Source organism: Haliaeetus albicilla, chromosome 12 (assembly GCF_947461875.1).
Source record: "Haliaeetus albicilla chromosome 12, bHalAlb1.1, whole genome shotgun sequence".
Lineage (NCBI taxonomy): Eukaryota > Metazoa > Chordata > Aves > Accipitriformes > Accipitridae > Haliaeetus > Haliaeetus albicilla.
Window position 1 is genome coordinate 15,592,181 of NC_091494.1, and position 19,527 is coordinate 15,611,707.

Here is a 19,527-nt window from a genome sequence, read left to right on the forward strand (position 1 = left end):
GTATCTGAATTCCATGCATAGGTCTTTGGCTGTGTCTTTGGCTATCTTCCAACTAGCAAATCTGCTTGTGAATCATAGTTCTTTGTTTTTTAAATGCATATGAAGTCCATATCCAAACTATTGTACATGCAAGCAGAGCAGCTGAGTATATCAGCCCTGTTGTCTGAGCATCTGACAGTGCCCATAAAGTGTCTTATGAATATGATGCTAATCCTATTCCACCTCTTGTTTGGATCTATGAAAGGGAATTTTCTTAAATTGGGCCTTCAGCCATCAGTGCTCATGTTTGAAAAATGCTAACAGACATTCTGTTTATCACTTGTAATACTTGCCCGTATGCCATGTGTTAGGTGTCAGGTGGAAGCATCCTTACTCCTTTGTATCATAGGAAGAAATACTGTGAAGTTCAACCTGGCTATATTCAAAACCCGCTGAGTACATTCATTTGGCCAGAGGGCATCCCATTAAGCAGCATAAGGAAAGGCTCTTGCAATCACTAAAGACTTTTCTTGCTGTAATCCCTACTGATCCTGGGAATCTGAGGTAGGAACTGAAACCAGCTCTTTTTCTGGCTTTGCACAGTTTTGTGACCATGCCTCCAGGGCTGCTAATGGAGTAGGGAAAAATTCTGCCAAGCTTTTCACAAAGTAATATTTTGTTTCATAAATATACCAACTGGTTTTAATGATAATTGTAAGATACTGTTGCAGAAAGTCAGGGTGGGAGAATCTTACTTTGTTCATGAGTGACGGCTGAATAGCTTTAATTCCAGCCGCTTAGAAAGGAACCAGAAACATCTAAAGCTAGAAAAGAATCAGAAAGTTTTTGCAGAGAAATAGAGTACCTGACCTTCCCTTCCACTTTCTTCCATGACACCCCTATTTATCTGATATTTGCTATACCAGGCAGATCATCCCTACAAGCTGATGGGTGAATTATTTATCCATATGTCTGTTCACAGTTCTGCACCTGTGTCAGCTTTGGTACATACTTAGTCTTGATAGTGTCAGGTTATACGCTCCCTCTTGTTGGGATTTTTTTATTTCATATCAGCCTAGCACTTCTGTAGTCATCAGGAGTATCTGTAACCTTGGTGAGGCCACTTAGTTGTTCCTTGATAAATAATTAATAAATAATACATCAAGTGCTGACATCTTGCTTTACCCTGTTGAATTGTATAGGGAAAACTTGAAATGTAGCAAACATTAATTCATGGATGACTCTCTTAGGTTTATTATCTGTTTTAATTTCCACAACTGTTCTGCATCTGAGTGAATGGAATATTTCCATTCTGAAAACGACTAGTGACATTCAGGTGTTTGCTTTCATTTCTTCTGTGTTTCTGCCACTGCTCACCATTCTTTTGTAACAAAGCTGTCCTGCAGCTTGCTTCTTCATGTTTCAGATCACATAAAGATGGTGACATTCAACAGAGAGATAATACATTTATTTATTTTTCAGTTTACTGAATGCATCCACCAACATCTCAAGGTGCATAAATTTCAGTAAGTAAAAAAGATAACAGAGAATATTGAGCATATCAGGAACAGTGTTAGAGCAACAAAGATCACAAATCACTTGTACCATAGCTAATGGGATGCCCGTGTAAATGCGCTGGCAAAAGGGCTGTTTTAAGTTCTGCACTAGTTGCGCTACCACAAGCCATGCTGACTGTGAGGTGACAGCCTCTGTAAACTACAGGCAAATGCTCAAAGTGCAAGGGCAAGCTATAGTTACCTACTGCAGTGCCTTGCAGCTGCATCCATTGATTTCCTAGTGCACAAATGAGAGATGACATCAGATGAGCTTTGTGCTAGAGACTTGATTAAATTGGATGCTGCACCAGACAGAAAGGATTACAGTGATGTTAGAGGTTCTAAGAAAACATGTAGCACAAAAGTCTAGGCTGTACCTCTGTCAGCTGAACCTGACAGCATTGCTCTGTGAGAAAAACCTTTGAAGGTAAAGACTCTAGTCTGATGTACTTTGCTTACATCAAGCTTATGGCTTTTAAAAATCTGGTTTGGGTGCTGCATATGTTTGGTTAGAGCAATATGATTGACTTCTAATATTTTGGATCTGACACTGATTTAGCTTCTTATTACATATGCACAATACACCAAGAGCACATTCCTTTCTAGGTACTGTAAATTAGCTACAGTATATGAATCTCAGCGTGTAATATGATAGCATTTTATTCATGTTGGAAGTAATGATTGTATTATGTATTTCATGCCCAAAGAGAAATAGCATGACTTCAGGCAACAGAAATTAACAGTATGAAACATTATTGTTTGTGATGTTGTTGATGTTTTAATTGCTGATCATTAATCTGTGTTCTTCAACTCCAGTGTTGGTGGAATTATAATTAGTCCAGTGTGTTTTGCTGAAATGTAGAAAACAATCAGTCTGCCACTAATGATAGGGCATGTGGGACTCCAAAACCAAGTATCAAGTCAGTACTTCTGTTCCACAGTGCATATTTTTTTTATATTGATATTTCTGGCGAAAATTGCACTTATCAGAAGAATAACTTAAACTAAAGAAAACTTACGGAACTTGAAAAAAAATCAAAGAACACCTTGCGTGTTTTATTTATTTCCATTTAAATGCTAATTACGTAATGATGTAATTACTGTATCATGGTAAGGAATTACTGTATCATGGAAGGAAGAAAACTTTGGACATACATGTTTTTGGAAACGTAAATAGTATCATTATAGTTGATCCTAAGTGTGGCCTTCACTCTCTTCTATGTATGTTTACCTAGTCAATTAGAAGTATGTATACTCCATTTATTGTGTTACTTTTTTATTCTGGCAAAGATCAGTTTCATCATAAATTGATGCTCATATGATAATGTGTGTGCACATGTGCATTCATGAATTTAAAAAACTGTGTATGTTTCAGGATTACTTACGTTGTAGATCCAAAGCTAACTCTGCTCTTGGACCAAGCTCACTTTAAGTTTAAGAATAATTTCTGTTCCTTTTTCAGCCTTTTATCTCAGAAGAAAGATGACTGATAATGCCAGTCAAAAACAAACGCCCAAACAACACCGTATCACATTCTCTTAAATCAATTCAAAAGGAGCTGAAGAATTGCAAATTAGTTGTATGCTTGTACAACCTGTTCAATATGGCAGGTGTTCACTAGAGTAAATACCTAAGGGTTATAAAGCAGCTTTTATGATTTTGCATTGTCTGCAGTGGCAGGGCTTTGCCTGTGTGGGAAAGACGCTCCAAACCAATATATGACCGTAAACTTCCAAAATTGAGTTGATGTAAATCCAAGTATGGAAGATCCGTATTTCATCTTCTCTCAGTTTAGCTGAAATCAACTGGAAACAAGTTTTAGTTAAACAAAAAGAAGAGTCCTTCAGAAGTGACTGATGAGTATCCCACCAAGGGTTTTGCACACTATAACTACATTAGCTTCGAATGCATTTAGGTCACACTGATGCATTCCGCTTTTAAAGCATCTATAATCTGATCTGGTTCTAAATGAAGTTAGTGAGATACTGCCACTTACTCCAAGAGAAAGGATTGAATGATTCTTTTAATGAGGCAGGGGCCAGTTCTCCTTTGGTGTAAATCAGTGTTTAAATAATTTATCCTGGCTAAGAATCCATCCCCTTCTGCTTAAAGAATAAACTTATTTCCTAGTTAGCACTGATTCTGTAAAATTCCATTAACTTACTTTCTCCACTAAAAAAAAAAAAAAAAGATAAATTTGTATTCAGGTTTAGCACAGAAGCAAAGAAGCGTTCATTCAGAAATTATTTGGTATAATTCTAAAACCAGATGTTGTTTCCACACTAATGTCTGTAATCAATGATGACATTCCTATTGCCAGCAGACAGCTGAGTGTCAACCTCTTAATGACTGAATTTTTGAACAAGGCTCCATTTCAGCTCAGTTTCAGATGTGGTACAGCAAAATTATGAAAGCTTCATGATTGAATGAAGTACATATCTCATAGCTCTAATGGTGAACAAAATTTTGCATTGAATGTCACTTCACTTTGACCATCAATCTAACTGTGCTAACATTAATATATGATGAATAACTTGCATGTGTATGAGATGAAGAAATAGATGGTTGAAATTCTGGAATCTACTTTTACAACATAGTTTAACTGCCAGGCTTTAAGGTGTGTTAGTTTAAAATTAGCACCTGATTCTAAATCAGTTTGTGGTAACATATTCTCGATAGGGGCACCTGCTTGGCTATTGGAGTATAGCAAACTTTTAAACCTGAACTAAAACAAAGACAAGCTTATACATCTATCCACAAAGAGACATAATGAATAATAAATCATAATAATATATTACAGTGATTTAAAATACTCGCAGAATATGGTAAATTTTAAAAATAACACTTAGCTTGGCTTTTCTCTTTTGCCAAGCAATGAAAGATTTATAGCTGAAGTAAGATGTGATGAATGAATCCAGTGAATACTTTACAAATCCTTCAAAAGAAAGAAAGAGAATTCCTGCCACTTCAGAACCAGCTGTGTGATGAATTTGTGTAATACTGACAACCCAGAGGAACTCCCAGAAGGGATTTTGTTACAGACAAAGAATTTTATGTGGGAATTTGTTCAGGCAAATTCTGATACATTCTGGTTTGAAGTGTCAAGACTGTGGGCAATAAATAGCATTGGCTACCACATGACATAGGAGTTGTTAAAAGTTGCCCACTGTTGGTGTTAAACCTTCCCAACTGCAAAGCAGATGAAGACTGGCTAGCTAAAATGAAAATTGATGTTTGAACAAACCTTGACAGCTCTATGACTTTTGCTGGTATTGTTAAGACAACACTCATTTCACTGATTCATTAAGTATTATCATGCTGATTATAGGTCCTGCAGAACATCTACACAACCTAATCAGTCTTTCCCTTGTTGTCGAGTACATTTGTTGTGTTTGTGTGAGATTACCCAGCTCTCTGAGTGCTGAGCAATGGCATTTCTTGGCAGAATGTGCCATTGCTTTTAATAAGATACACTTCAAAGCGTTGTGCCACACTGCATCAAACTGCACTCTAAAACAGTATAAATCCTTTCACTTTCATTTCTTTGCTTTTCATTCTTTACACCTTTTCTTGGAAGCATTAAAGGCAACCAGCTTTTTGGCTTTCATGCCTGCCTGAAGGTGTAAGTACAACAATGCTGGTGCCAAAATGGCTAAAGAATCAGAATGAGAAACTCTGAATGGAGAAATGGTGGGAGGGAAGCAGGAAAATGAGCAAAGAAAAAGATGAAAGAGCACTGAGAAAAACTATTTCTTAATTACACTGTGAACTTTCTCTTGCAAGTCTTGGGTCTCACCCTAATTAAAGTAATTGGCATGTAGCAATGTGATACAGATGGAATTCAGACACATTCTGTACTGGGCAGAGGGTTTAAATTTGCATTAGCTAGCTAGCTTGCAAAAGAGCTGGGTTTTTTTTCTCTTTCATTGTGTGCAAAAGGAAAAGTGGGATTACGTGGCTCTTTCTTAAGAAAAAGAAGGCACGTGAATGCAAATATCTCTGTTCCTCTTTAGGCTCACTTATGCTCACCTTGCATTCAGAAGGAGTTTGAGCTCCTACAGGGATGTCCCTATGATAAATCCTCAGACTATTTTAGAGACTATTTAGTTGTTTGGGGGAGATATTGTCTACTCTGGAAGCAGACAGGAGTTATAGCCATCAGGGACTAATCTAAATCCTTTTAAAATGACTGGAGTGACATTGGATGAAAATTTGACCCCTTACTCCACTCTGCTTCTTTCTACTCAGTGAATTCTTATCAGTTTTGATGTTTAAAAGGTGAAAGCATGGTGAAGGATAATGAGTTTGCAAGAGAGAATTTAGCTTCCATTGGCAGAGAAAAAGGAACATGTGCTTATCAAATGGATCACGAAGGCAAAGTACTTGCTTGCTGCTTCCCTATAGGTCACAGCTCTGTAAATCTGATCTTCTGGATCTGAAGACTCTCTTCACGCATCCCTTGATCTCTGAAAAAAACTCAAGATTAGTTCAGTTCAGTTAAAAACAGGGTTGGCACAAAATACTGCTAATGGCATGGAGAAGCAATAAAGCCTAAATGGTTTGATTGAGGTTGATCTAGCCCCTGTGCAAAACAGCTATGTAAACTGTAGCTGCCTGGAAATATCTGGACAATGGGCAGTAAAATGAAGTCACAAACTACTACTAGGACACTAATTCTCACTGGTCTTTGAGACAAAATTTCAAGTTTTCCAATGCAGGTTCCATCTCAAGAAGTACAAAGCTTGCACAAATCTGGCTGATTTCAAAATAGACTGTGAGTTCTCAGCACAGCTCTGTATCAGAACTTGCCTGTATAGATGGGTTTGAAAGAAAGGAGATTAGCTGCCTTTGTCCTCTGTTTCCAGATTTGTAAATCTAGAATGGTAATAGGTCCTATCTTCAGTCTTTCTGTGAGAAAAAATACCAGCTTCCAATGGCCAGGGGGCTCTATTATCTTTCAAGAAAACAAGTCTGTCTTCACAACAGAGAGAAGACTGAGGAGTTATAAACATAATTGGATTTCTTATTCAGAACGCTAAGCATGTTCTCTCAGGGCTTATCATTCCCTAATTGTCTTGTTCACAGTCTGAGGATCATAGTGAGTGGGCCAACTGGAGACTGTTAGGCAGGATGGAAAACCTTGACTTTTCCCTGAATAAAAATTTTCAGTTATCCTGACTGCCTCAGGTGTCAGTGTGTTCCAGTTACACATAAATAACATGCAACCAGTGGTGTGTCAGTGCTGGAATGTGCAAAGATTGCTCTGCAGTGTTAGCTTTAATGTCTTTCTGGTATTCATATAGAAGTCATTGAAATGCCACTGATTAGCAGGCTGTGGTGGCTTTGAGTCTAAGTTTTGTAACATGCTCCTGAGTTTTAAGGTTTGAATTTTCTGTATGTACCAATGAAAGAGTTCAGAGCCTCAAAGAACAGCTGATATGTATCTTGAACACTTGTTCAGAGGTGTCTGTGTTCTAGTAACAAGTGCCGGTCTTCTGCAAATCGGTATGTCTATCTGTGCTTGCATGGCATTTCAGTTCCATAAGGTTTCTCTCTGTGATTGCTGTGGTCTGCCTAAATAGGTCAGAGAAAGATATTATGCTGTTAATTGATGAAAAAGGCATTTGAAGGCCTTCCTCTGCCCTCAATGTTTTTGATTTATCTTCAATTCCTATGGGGCAATTAATTTTCCAGGGGCAAACGTATACTTAGGTCATCTCTGCCCATGGGTTAAACACAAAAATTGTGATCAAAACCATTGGAGAGTTTCCTAGTAAAAGAGCATCATTCTCACGAGTTTCCTAGTAAAAGAGCATCATTCTCACAGGTGACAGTATCCTTTTTCTTTACCTTTCTTAGAGTTAACAACAGCTGGAACAACACAATGAATCCTTTGAAATGGTAAGGAGTTTAAATACGGGTATGCTACTTCATTTCATGCTGTCACCCAAGCAGGGACTGAAAAGCCAGGAATTGCACCATTGTCTCCTTTCCTTGTCAGCTCTTCTGTCTCTGCAAGCAAAGAAAACCTTAGCTTCCTTTTCTTCCAGTGAGTCAGTAGCAGTCTGTCTTTCTCTGGATCTGTTGTGAGATCAAAGGTAGGGGTCATTGGATGGGAGAGCTGCTACTGTGCAAGCTCAGCAATGGAGAAGAAGCAGAGTAGCATGTCTTCCCTCTGCTCAGTGATCCATCTGCCAGAGGTGATATCAAGAAACTTGACACATCCATAGATGTACAAAGCCAAGAGAGCTTGCTTTGGCATGCTCGAAAGGTCTCACCCCTTCTCATTGGGAGCAGTAGCTCTGCTGGAACCTAATACATCTAATCAGATGCTTTAATTAAAACTACACTAATTTAACAAGCTACAAACTCTGATTAAGAGGCATAAAACTATATGTAAATAATTACAAAGCTTATTGTCTCAGACACTATTCTTTATTACATGTTTTCTAGACTTCTGTGGTGAAACAGAACCAATGGTGATTGGTGGTGGAGGTCATACAAGCTCTGCATAAGTTTAGTGTATTTCATAGGTCTAGCTATTTATTAGAACAGCAAATAGGCCTGAACTTAATTTGAGTCAGTGAGACACAAACTCAGGTGCATTTTTAAATGTTTTTCTGGGCTGGAGCTGTATATACAACTGAGGTTTTTCTTCTGGCCACGCTGCACAGATTTTTGTAATTGCCTTAAAGACATCCTGGGTTGGCACTGAAAATTATTTTATTTTAAAAAGCTTGAGCTGAGTTGAACAGTTGTTACTAGAATGCTCCATGATACTTACAGGAAGTAGTTACTGACTCATTCATGATATGTTATTGCTGTGTGCCTTTGCTTGGGCATCTACAGGTGTAAGCAAAGCCATGCTATTTAAAAGACACCATCTCTTATTATGTGCAAAGTGAGTGTATAACATTTTTTAGGGTGGGTTTATTAGGTTTTTGGTTTGTTTTGTTGTTTTTTAAATATACTGTTTTTATGGCACTTGGAGTTCTGACTATAAGGAGGAAGCTGTGACATGATAGATGGTGCTCTCTGTGCTTAGAGCTGCATTTCCTGTCATCCTTTTGTGTGTCTGACAGATCTGGTATTTTATGGGGGGAAAAGTTATAATTTTTTTTTTTTTTTAAGTTAGGAAAATAAGTCCAATGAATCCTGCTAAAAGGCAGTCTCATGCTGCTGTCATTAATGGCTTCCCCTGAGAAACTGGCAAATTGATAAATTAAGCTTTCCCTCTGTGACAGCCTTTCACACACTCAGGATGTAGTCCTACTTTAGTCTTCAGCAGCATTAAATCAATCTACTATAGAAATACCTCACCTTGCTAGCTAGGTACAAAATAGATCTAGAGACTTGGTGCATCAGTTCACAATGTTTAGCTCTAAACCAATCTTTTGGCAATCATAAGAGGCTTAAATTTTGTATTTATGTTGAAATGCATCCCTAATTGAGATGTCTATACAGCTTCAAGCCTCTCTTCTTGAAAACCAATTAATACATATCACACTAGAACAGTCTTTTTATTAAGACTCAATTAAGCAAGATATAATGAGGCCAAAGTAGGTGAAGCTTTTACTGTGTATTATACACAGTAAATCTTGAAAGATAGATGCAAAGCCAAATCTCACTTTGAACCTGCTTCCATCTAGTAGTAGTAATAAAAAATTCTATATGGTGCCTGTACTAACAAGAAGCTCATAAATAAAAAACCTAAGCAAACTAAAATACCCTTCCATAAGTAGGGGATGGATTTTAGTTATGTCCCCTGTGAATATGAGAAACTGATCATTACTGTTTGCCTGCATCTCCTTTTGTTTTTTAATCTTCTCCAACTGCAAAGAATTTTTGTAACAGTTGTTTAGCCAAATTATCTTCATATAAATACCAACAGGTAGCGTGGTTTCTCAGCATTGCATGTGCTATGTTGCTTTAGTTTCTCAGGATTCCATGTGCTAAATTGTTTTAAAAATGCAGAGATTGATACTTTGAAAGACCTATGATACTGTTTATTACTGTATCCTGTGATACCTACAGAACTGAGATGCTAATGGGAAATCTCTATTGTGTGAAGATAGCAGTAACAGCTGGTACTGACTGGTCTTAGTAGTCTAAGTAGGCCAGACTGATAGAAAACATGGTAAATATGTATAAGCATTTGTCAAAAATCTGAACTCAGGGTACAGTATTTAAGAAAGTTGAAAGTAGTATAGTTGATAATGATGTCATTAACATTTTTAGGCAGAATGTGGCTGAATTAAACACAGGTTTATGTATTATAATCTGGTTTACAGTATATGTATTATCAATGCAGGCTATGATTAAGTAGAATGAGAAAGATGATGAGAAACTTAATAAAAGAAGATGGAGTGGAAGGAAAATTGCATAGGTCATCCTTACAAAGAAGAATCTTAAATTATATAATTGTTGCGGACTCAGTGAATCTGAAAGTGTCTTTCTTGTTAAATGAAAGGCTCAGTTGTTCAGCTCTTAACTACTCTAATTCTCTCATATTTATAAGGAAACTAACTTTTTTGTGTCACTTTTAAAAAGATAAATACGATCCTTCTTAGGAATTGAGTGAGAAGACTTTTTGTTCGCCATTACTGTTGCTAAGTACTATTATTCTCAAAACACAAAATCTAAAGCAATTGGCAGAATGCCTTCATCTTTATTGGTTAATACAATGCATAAAACCAGTAACTGGTAACCAGAATAATACTCTTTGTGACAAGTGGTAATGCCAGGGAAATTTGAGTATTGAGATGAATCTTTTTATTTGACTATGTATGTGGCTTTCAGATTCTGTCTTGGCACAAGTTTGATCAGTCTGGCCCTCTTTGCTAATATAGTATGTCTATTTAGTCATATATTGAAATATTTGCAGCATCCAGATGCCAACAGGAAAGCATGAGAAACCAGTCACATTCTAGCCCCTCAATCTTCATAGATTAATTACTGGCCAGTTTCAATAAGGGAAAGCATATGAGTAACAACTGACAGATCTCCCTTCACCTCCATCTTTGCCATCATTCATTGCTTCTTCTAGCAAGCTCATTAACTCCTTCCTTTAGTTCATCATCTTCTTCCTTTCCTATGAATACTTTAGCATTTTAGAAGCCATTAACACACAAAGGGTTGCTCTTCTATGTTGGTGCCATGAGCTCTGGGCCAATCAGAGGTGACAATAATTGGCCGTTAGTTTTCTTTGTTTAGTAATCAAATTTCACATCACATCCTACTCCTGGTATGCACACATCTTTGGGGCTGTGTACTCCGGGCTCACCTCATTAGGTTTTTCTGTCTCTTTCTGTGCACCTAGCCATGCTTAGAGAACATACATATTCTATCATATTTCCACGTTCTCAAAGTGTTAATTGTACATTATATTCAAGTCACATTTGATTTCTGAGACACAGGACTTGACTTTTATTTTAGGAAGTGAAAACCCCAGATTTCATCTGCAGTGTAATAAAATGCTCAGGAAAATTCCATTAATAATTCAATGTCTTACAAACTGGTGAAGGCTGAGTAAATTCCAAGAAAAGGAAGGAAGGATTTGTGTTGGTGTGCTGCTGGGCTACCAAAAGGAGACTTTTCCACAAAGAAATGGACAGGAAGTTAAATATTTAAGGGAAAAAGGATCAAGGTTGATGACTCCCTTCTCTCTTCGGTTTTACAAATGAATGAGTGAGTTTAATATTGTGCTGAATGTTGCATTCAAAACAGCCTTCCATGAGAGGGATGGCTCATATCATGAATGAGTTTAAAAGTCCAGTGGTTCATTCTTTTAGCATCAACTGAATTCCTGGGTCAGTGTATGAACATACAGATATGTGTGCTGATGCTGATACACACATCCATGCAAAGATGAACTCTGTCCCTTTATAGAAATTTTGGTTTTGGAAGGCTCTGACTTCAAATCACATGCAGTTAGTTCACTGATCCAACCCTCAAACCCTATGAAGTCTGCTGAATTTTTGGAAAAATGGAGAGAGTGTTTTGATTTTAGTGGAATAGACTATTAAATGTAAAGTTGCTGTCAGAGACATGTGAAAGTGTCCAGTCATTTTAATGTCATGCTCCCAGATGAATGCAGCCTACACCAGTAGGTATAGTCTGAGGCAGGCCAGAAAGGTGTGAACTACTATATTAATTGTAATAATTTTTGTAGTGCTCTGTACTCATGTAGTGCCAACACTTAAAAGGCCTGTACATCAAGCTCCTCTGTCCTCAACTGTTTGAGAGCTTGGTGTATGATTCTAGTTGGCCTGTTCTCAGGTTCAAATGCAGAGGAATTCAGATGCTGTCATATCCCAGAATAAGGGACTGGGAAGCCGAATAGTGAGGTTTTTCTTCACTTCTCTCTGCCACTTAAGATTTTTTCCTCTCTCATAAAGGAAGAGGTATTGTTCTTGGATATGTAACAATGAATGTGAACTATATTTCCTTGAGGAAACTAGAGGAAAGGTGGACTTACCTTTGAAGTAAGTATTTGAAAGCAAACTTGTGATAGGATTTTCAATACATTTTTCAGTGTAATTACAAGTCGAATAGAGTAACATGCAATGGATGTTGGGGTATGTTTACACATAGATGTTTATCAGACTAATGAAGCTGTTCTGAATTATTGGTTTACCAAGATGACTTTGTTCACCAGCATCTGGAAATAAGAGCCTCAGGAACTATTTGCTCAGCAAGTCCTATCTGTGAACAGCCAAACATAAAGTGAGGGCAAAGACTCGGAGAGAAAATGATAATGCAGTTTATTTATGCTGAAAATTACTGCATAAAACCAAAGTTAAAGTGAAAAACTTTTATTGCTTTCTTTTCCTTTCCAAAGAAGTTCAGGGGTTCACAGGTTCACATCCTAGAACATTACTCAGATTATATTACATTTTATGGAACCGAGTGAGGATAATTTGACATCAATAATGGTGAGGGGTTAGTGCCTCCCATGACAAGGACTGAATCTGCTTTAAGTCAGTCAGGTAAGGGAGGGTTAATTTCCCCATATTTTACTGCCAACACACAACAGAATTGGCAATGTAAGTATGAGTTCAACACTGTGAAAGACAGAAAATGTTCACTTAAAAGCTGCCTATTTTATTGCTCTGGGTTTACTGAGAGTTGAAGGTCCAGACCTATTGAGTTATTTGACAGTTCTGAACCTCACAATATAAATCCAGAGTGTTGTGTTGGAACTGGGATTTTGGAGATCTTGGAAATATTTATTAAAATTTATAAAAAAGAATTTTTTTCTGAGGCCTTGGTAGCAAGTTTCATTGTAGTTGGTAACGACATTTCTCACTGCAAGATGAATTCCTTTCCAGGAGTTTTTAACTTGTACATACAGAAGACTTACTGTTTTCTGTTTAAAATATATTGTAGTTTCTGTGTACTCTTGGCAGATGCTCACGATTTCTCCTTTTGGAGAAATGATGGAGTGATCTCTAACACCAGTCACTTGTCCTAAAGGGATTACTTCTTCTCCCAAATGTAGTCTTTTTGAAGACATGAAGTCAAACATTAGCGTAAGCACAGAAAAAAAGGGTGACATTGTCAGAAGTGTAAAGGACTTGCGTTCTCCAGGGCACCTAAGCACCAGAATATCTTGAAATTAAGTTACAAAGTGCTTATGAATATGTGTTAATTTTATTGTTCTTAGCACACAGGATGCAGCAATAATTATGTTTGATTATACTTCTTTGATAATTAATGGGAGATTCTGGGTACAAAAATCCTTCTTCTGTAAATCAGTGGGGTTGTTGCCTTAAAAGTAATTGAAGAGTTGGTTCTTTGTTTCTTCTTATTTGAAGAAAAAGTAAAATCACATACACTTGAAAAATTCTTTTGAAAATACTTAAGGCAGACAGACAATGTTAATAAGGATCACTGGACTGAAACTTGGATGAGTGTAAATCCATTTTCAAGTGTATAACTTAACAGAATTTAATTGGAGGATACTATTAAAAGTAAAAAACAAGTAAATAAAAATAATAAGGAAAGTTCAAAAACACTTTAGTTAGTATGGCTAAATGAGTTCTGTTGATAAATACTTAAAATTTTATAGAAAGAGTAGAAAAATTCATCACAGCTTCCTGAGAATATCTATTAATCTATTTATTTAATATTTGAAAGAAAGCACTTTGGCCAGGTTCCTGGGCTGTAGTTCTTTTCTCTTGTTTTATTATAGATATTAGAAAATTTAGTTAATTTACTCAGGCACCAATTTGATATTGGCTTATTGTTAGAACTCTTGATGACGTATCTCCCAGTATCACAAGATTTTGGGTCTTTTTTAGACAGGTGAACCCAGGCTGTCTGTCTTCTGAAGAGGTTATTACAAATATCATTATGGAAAAGGGACACTTTCTGAGACAATGTGTGTGGCTGCAAAGAAAGAGGAAATCAGAATTTTGGAGTTTATCATTAAATAAACTTTCAGTTCTTGAGTATAACTCCATTTATTTGTTGGATTTAGCTAGACTATGGTCCAAAAAAGAGGTTATTGGGCCTTCATCCAGCAAGGCACTTAAACACATTTGTAACTTTAAATACATGAGTGACTGGATTCAAATCATGACCTTAAGTGTTTTGTTTGACTGGGGATCCATTGATTGCTTTTTGGCACTAGTCTCATTCTTTCTTTAAATGAAGTTAGTCAAGAAATTAGAAGCCTTAGTTCACTTCCTTGTTCAGAGAACAATACCACATATAGGGCTCTGCTGATGGAGCTTTGGAAGGCTGAGCAAGACTTTTTTTATATTGAAGAAAACAGTATTGTGCATGACTTCTGTTAATTAGTGCTTGGTCTAAAGATCCTTACGGTTCTCTCAGCTTGGCCTGGCCCCAAACATCATCCCATCAAGAAGAATATAGTCATTTAAGGTTCTTATTTTCAAATGTAGTACAGCGATTACTCATTCTTTGAGACTTCCTGTAGACGGCTATCAGTTCTTTTAAGTGTTTCTGGCTGCAGGTGTTGATAGTTTATTTGGTAACTGGGGCCAGGAATTCATTTTGAGGCAGTGAGTGGCTCTTTACAGTTGTAAAAATAACAGCAAAAATGGGCTGTTCTGTACAAGAGAGTGCTGTCTTGTCTCAGCCATGTTTCAGATTGTTTGGGGGGCTGTAGTGGTGAGTCACCTTAGCTCATGTACAGCAGAGCTTCACAGAGGTAAGGATCTATCTCCCGTTACAGGAAAGGTCATGTAGCCTTCCCTCTGTTCCAGAGTTCACCATAATGTTGAAATAGCAGGTTTCTTTCAGCCCCTGAGCTCCATCCAGCTTCTGCCCTTATCATCATTCCCATAATGTCTACTTTGGTGATTGTAGGAGGCATGATGTAGCTGCTATATTTGTGAAGATCTGTTTGGCTTCCTTTTCTGATATTCCCTCTTTACGTTTCTTTAAACAGCTTTAATTGCCTAAATAGCCCATGTGAATCAGATTAGAGAATTTGAGAATCCTTCCATATGGCAGAATGTCTGGGTTTGTTTTCCAGTAAGATTAGACAGTTTTCTCTGAATTCTTAATTTTCTGCAAAAAACATATTTAAAAAAATCCTGGCCCACCTCAGGAGTCTTGTTTTCGAGAATCCAACTAAATACAGGAAATCAAACTGAGTTTACATTATTGTTTTTCTTCACTTTCTTTCCTTTTAAGGTAGAGCGTTAGGGCTCCCCAGCTGCTGTGAGTATATACTGTTTTGTATCCCTTTGCTGCTTCCTCAGCAGCCCAGCATTGCCTTCTGTGCATATGCATAGGTGGGAGCTATTGGTACTGATGATTATACCACAGACCAGACAGGGCGCAGGACCCTTGTTATAGAGGCAAACTGAAGGATTTATTTTTCCTTGCAGTATACATTGCTAAAGATGAACGAATAGTTTTTTAGATCTCTTTCTATTTTGAGATAGATATAGAAAAAGCAATACAGGACAAGTAAAAAATATTTTGCACTGACAGGACATTAGAATGCTTTCTGTGTGACTTAATACGTCTTTGCTAGTTTTACCGTTTCTGGTTCTGAAGCTGAGAATCAAAAAAAGCAGTGTCCTCAAGTTCCATTACAGGAAACTAATTTAATGACCATATGTATTTCCTGTGATTATTCCCATTTTTGATAGAAATGCATCTCTTGACAGAAACTATTCATGGCTGTCTCAAGGATGAGCAGGAAATGGAGTGAAGACACAGTGTTTGGTCTCAGACACCAAGATGTCAATTAAAAGGCAGGAACCCTTGTGGGAGATCTATCCCAGAGGAAAATTGGAAATGCTGTAATAGCCAATCTCTGTTGTAGATTTCCTGATGAGAATCTTTTCTGTTTAGATAGGAAAGATGGTTTCATTAGATTGCTGAAGAATGATTGTAAAGAAAGTTTCCCATGAGAAGGTCACATTTAGCTCTTTAAAATTAAACACATCATTAAAAGGTCTTGGCTGAATCAAGGCTAAGGGAACCCGTATCAGTGACTCCACTTTCACACCTGAATACTTATGAAGCAAAACGTGTGAGGCTTCTGAAGCTTTATTTCTAATTTCTCCATTCAGTGGACTGATTTGCAGATAACTAAATTCTCTCTCAAGATTTTTTTTTTAAATGTGGCAGCATCCTAACTGGGAAAAAACCCCCATGCTTATTAATGCATTTATTTTCATGTTGGTTTTTTTTTTATAGATGCAGAAGTGTTTGCCAAAAGTGTTTTCTTAAACAAATGGGAAGATATGGGACCTAAAGAAGCTGTGCTCACTGAATGTATTTACCAAATAAGTCAGAATAGCACATTTGGAAGACAGGATGGATAGGGATCAGTATATTATTGGCCTGACTGGGGACTCACACAGACAACAATTACAAACTGTAAAGTATGGGAAGTAGAGGGCATTGGAACTTTATTATAGAGTTTGATAAGTTGTGTAAAATCACGGCTATAACCCTCTGTATTTCGGTCACCAGCTCAGTCATGCTGGGCTATCTGGATACTTGCCTGCTTCATCAGGCTGCCTAAGTTGAAAGCTGAAACAGATTGATTTTGACTGGGTGCAAGGAAAAACCTTTTCCCTTTGAGCACAGTCAAGCATTGGAACAGGTTGCTTGGAAGATTGTATAGTCCCAAATTGTGTGGGTTCCTGGGGGGTTTCAAAACCTGACTGGAAAAAGGCCTGAGCAACCTCGTCTGAGCTCAGAGTTGACCCTGCTTTCAGCAGGAGATGGGACTACAGCCCTTTGGATGAGGTCCTTTCCAGCCTGAATAAACCTGTGATCCTTATGTTTTGCCTGTGCTCATGGTGAAGAAGATTCTTGGCCATGGGTACTTTTCATGAAAAAATTTAAGGTCAAAAAAGGAACTCTAAAATCTTGACAAGTAAAATAGGATGATCTGACTCTGTACATAGAGAGGTTAACAAGTGCTTTTTCTTGAAATGTTGTGTTCTGCCATGCCATTGGATATGTTGAAATGTAACATAGAAAATAACTGCTGAAAATACCCCAGCACTAAGCACTAAGAGGACTCAAGTTAGGTTCTGGTGCTTACTCAGAGGTGGGAAATGTTTAAACTGAAGAGATTACCAGAGCTAAGATAATTATCTTTGGGTAGTGAGATCTTAAGATACTCACAGAGGACTCCACTAAGTAAGCTAAATTTCCCTGCAATTGCTTGCTTCCATTTGAATATAGTCATAATCCCTGCCCTGTGTGGGAAACTGGCTTGGGGGGAAGGATGAAAGAAATAAAAAAACAAACAAAAAAGGTCTAACAAAGAATCTTTGGATAAGTTTGATATTTGTGAAAAATTGACTTTCATTTATTTTTTGGTTGCTTGTGGGGGTTGAATGTAACTGCAGACATTTCAAGAATAAGTTGCCCTTTAGATTCTGGACAGTAGACCAGCTGTTCAGTCCCACTTCTGCACATCAAATTTGTGTTAGAAAGGGGCAGTCAATGTCATAATCTACTCTGGGCTCTTATGTAGAAGAAAGGACAATGGAAAATATTTTTCTTTTTACCCCCTACTCCTCTTCCCTTCATGCTGACTGCTGAGAGGTTTTTAAAAGCCTATCACCATCATGAGCACATGGTTGCGTTTTACCTTTATCAGGCACAGAGGAGGCAGGCCAGTCTTTTGAAATTTCTCAGCAGTCAGCAAGAATAAAGTGGGCATCCTAGTGGTAGGAGTAATTTTCAGCTTCCTGACAACAATTGGCAGAATGCTGGGAAAAGCTATTATAAATGAGGTTTGATCACCAAAGTCTATTTTGGCCTATATATAATGAGATGTGTCAGCTAGAATTTACAGTAAGTGGCTAATTGTTAATAATAGGCCTGTCTAAGACACTCTGTGACTTCAGCAGATCTGCACAATACAACCCCATGTGCTTGCTAGATCTTTCTTTATTGGGTATCACAGGTCAACTTATCACTGTAGTGAAGGAACAGGACGTGACAGGAGCAAAAGCAATGTTAACTTCATGAAATTTTGTTTATTATATATTATTGAACATATTATATGGGTAAATTACAACAAATAAGTTAAAAAATAAAAATTAAGATTTGACCTCAATATAGCAGTGGCATTTTATCTCCCTTCCTAATTGTGCTCTGGAGCAAGGCAACAGGTCTGTGGAGAAGGATGTTTGTGGTTAAGGCACTGTGCAGCTTGGTTGCAAAGGGCTTCTTGTTGCTCTGGGTGAGTTACTACATCTCTTTGTGCTTCAGTTTTATATCTGTGGAAGGGAATGACACTTCTTTCCCTAGCAAAAGTGGAGGGTATATGCACACTGAAGTGACTGAGGGATAGTCATAAGATCCTATAAAAAGGATTTATGACATAATGACTTAATATGAACAAATTTAAACCTCACTTTCTTAATCTTTTGAATACTGAAGTTTTGAAGTCAGCTATGTCTCTTAAATTTAAACCATGCTCAAGCTCCAGAAAATAACATTTGAGAACATTTTGTGCCAACATGTTTGTAGCTTGCTTGAAACTAGTTGCAAAGTATGACTCTGGCCTTCTGCGTGCATTAGGCCAGTGCTCAGTGCTCTGTCATCCTACTGTAATGTGTGGGTGTAGAGGTAGCCAGGACTACTGTACTAAGGCTGCCTCCTGACTGTGCCGTGTTCTGAGGGAAGTCACTGCCTGAGGTACTGCTTCAAATTTGCTTCTAGAAGGTATCCAAGTGCTTTGCTTTCCTTTCCTTCTGCCCTTGTCTAATTCGGTAAAGTTTTCGGGGAGGCATGGTCACCTTACTTCTTCCCTTCCTATGGCATATTATATTTAATTTGCTCTCAGTTATCATGCTGTATTCCTTCAAGAAACGTCTGGACCCTCTGAAAGGTGGAAGGATATTTCCCCCTTTTTTGGGAGAACAGGTTTGAGAGATGACAGTTTTTGGCAGGTAAAGAAGTCACACCAGGGAGCTGTATGCCTGCAACTGAAGTAGAGAGGCAACAGTGAGGAGGAGCCAGTGATCCCAGAGGAGACTGAGAGAACCTCCTGTGAATCAGAAGGGACTGGACAGAGTTTTCTGCAACTTAATCATGGAGTTAACTGCAACCATGCCTAGAGGGAAGGATCCAATGGGAAAGAAAGTTTTATGCTACCTTGTCTAGTTGCTTTGATATTTTACTATTTAAAATATTAAATTAATTAAATTGCAGTTCACTTTCTAAACTCTTCCTTTTTTTTCTTTTTTTCTTTTTTTCTTTTAAGGTTTAAAAGCATTGTAGGATTCTTTGTATGCTTGTTTGTTATATATTGTTAGTATTTTGGTAAATTGTAATTTCATTGATGAATTTTTTTTTAAAGTTTGTTTCCTGGCAACTAGTGTTGTAGCATGCCCCTGCCTTGGTGACTAGGCTCATATTGTTTTTTAACTAATTGGAAAAGTATCTAATGACACATATAGAGGGCATATCCATGGTGTCATTACGGCATAGGGATGAGTCATGAATCATTAGTACTAGGTGACAAGAGCCTTCTGAG